Source organism: Sardina pilchardus, chromosome 1 (genome assembly GCF_963854185.1).
Source record: "Sardina pilchardus chromosome 1, fSarPil1.1, whole genome shotgun sequence".
NCBI classification, from domain to species: domain Eukaryota; kingdom Metazoa; phylum Chordata; class Actinopteri; order Clupeiformes; family Clupeidae; genus Sardina; species Sardina pilchardus.
In genome coordinates, this window is record NC_084994.1 from 43,491,551 (window position 1) to 43,494,050 (window position 2,500).

Consider the following 2,500-nt stretch of genomic DNA (forward strand, 5'->3'; position numbering starts at 1 on the left):
TGTGTGTGCTTATTATGTGTGTGTAGAAAGACCTGCCTTTGTGTGTGTGTGTGTGTGTGAGTGTGTGTGAGGAGAGAGAAAGGGAGTGCTGGAGAGCGAGAGCCAGACTGTCAGTGTGTGAATGTGTGAGAAATACAAATGTCTGCGGGGCGGCGCTGTGGCTGCTGGTGCTGGGGGAGTGTAGCTCTAGCCCCCACTGGAGCAAAGGCCTCCGCAGACCCCCACCCCCCCCCACCAACATACATGCTCTCATTTCCTGAAGCACACACACACACACACACACACACACACACACACACACACACACGCAGTGTTATTCTTTCCCCCCGTAGTATGGCCCAATTCCTCTACAAAATTCATCATTATTATTGTTATTATTATTATTACGGCTCCGGCCCCTGTGGGGGTTTGCGGTAGAGATGGCAGCAGAGGGGGTCGGGGGGGGGGTTCAGAAAAACACAGAGGCCCCCCCCCATGCGTACGCAGGCCGGCGAGCGGGCAGACGGACAGCCCTCACAATGCGCTCTGACGTACGCCCTCTCGACCGTTGACAGCCGCGACGCACGGAGCTGGCATTGAGCGATGAGCCTGCGGAGCCAGTCCTGAAACGTGAAACACGCGAGGTGTCGGGCTCTACCAGAAAGGTCAACAGAGAGGTACAAATATTTGTCCGGCGGAGGCGACGCGGACCGAACTGCCACGAGCGGTAAACTGGCCGAGCCAGTCGGACACTGCGGGGAGGGAGAGAGAGCCCTAAGTGGGCTGACGGGATTGGTGAGTCCACATGTGGACGTGTGTGTGTGTGTGTGTGTGTGTGTGTGTGTGTGTGTGTGTGTGTGTGTGTGTGTGTGTGTGTGTGTGTGTGTGTGTGTGTGTGTGTGTGTGTGTGTGTGTGTGTGTGTGTGTGTGTGTGTGTGTGTGTGTGTGTGTGTGTGTGTGTGTGTGTGTGTGTGTGTGTGTGTGTGTGTTTTGTGTTTTGGCGAGGGTATAGGTGAGGCAGGGAGGAGGAGAATGACGCAAGCGGCGGTCACCGCTCCACCTGTGGGTTATCCTGGGCAGGTGGGGCGCTTGGACAGCCTGCAGGGACGAGGGAAGGAGGGCGGGTGCGGGGGTGGAGGCTGCACCGTCACCACTCCATCATCTCCTGTCTACTACGGAACCTGCACACTGGAACACTTTGACTAGCAAATGAGCCAAATAATGACATGCAAAGTCTACGCTAACGTCAACCAGAAATACAAGGATAGCAACAGGGCTGAGACAAGGCCTGTCTTGCCTCTAAGGACTGTGTGTTTGTATGTGTGTGTGTGCGTGTGTGTGTGTCTGAGTGTGTGTGTCTGAGTGTGTGTGTGTGTGTGTGTGTGTGTGTGTGTGTGTGTGTGTGTGTGTGTGTGTGTGTGTGTGTGTGTCTGGGAGAGAGAGGGAGAGAGAGAGAGTATTTTCATCACATCCGAGTCTATTGACTCGATCTCCAGAGAACTTTGAAAAGGTCGTGTTTTAAAGTGAGGAGAATACGTGCTCCAAATGAAATGGCTCCGTTTAACATGCTCGCAAAGGCACCGTTACGCACTCACAATCAGCCCATTATGCCGAGATCCAACGCCTTTAAGTCTCATCTCCAAAGAGGAACGAGCAAAAAGAACCCTTAATACCGCTCAAGCAACATTTATTTGTTCAGCTTGAGCCGGCGAAAGGCTGAAAAGGTACTGTAACATTTGCGGCCGTGGCACTGGAGCCAAGAGATCTCAATCTCGCCTTCAAAATATGAGCCCGTATCTCAGGCCCCCGGAACAGGCTTTTGAGGTTTCAATCTTTTAACACAGTTGCAAAGTCCCCTGCAAATGCCAGTTCCTTTTCATCAGGCAACAACTCACTTAAGAGACACACACACACACACACACACACACACACGCACGCGCACACTCACGCACACACGCACACACACACACGTACAAGCACATGCTCAAGCACACACACACACACACACACACACACACACACACGAGTGAACACAAACACATACCACACTATGTTTGTATGAGTCATCACTCAAAGCAAGAGGGGGGGGGGGGTGAGAGAGAGAAGAGAGCGGGGGAGAGGGAGGGAGAGGAGAGAGGGGGAGAGAGGGAGGGAGAGGGGAAGGGAAGAAGGCCAGGCCTCAGCAGGCTGGAGTTCCCCTTGCACATGACAATTAAACTCGACTGCGCTTCACTGACGCACACAGAGGAGCGACTATTCCAGCACTGCACACACACACACACTCACACACACACACACAGACACGCACACACACTCACGTCCACTCCGCTCAGAGTGTCCGCACAGAGGAGGGCAGGGCAGCGAGGCGGGCGGCACAGGAATGCGCCCTGCAGGCACGGCCCTCACCAGCCTGTCACCCCTCAGACCAGCACACAGGGCTCACACACACACACACACAGCTCTTCACCTCCATCCAGTCTACACACACACACCTCCATCCAGTCAACACACACACACACAC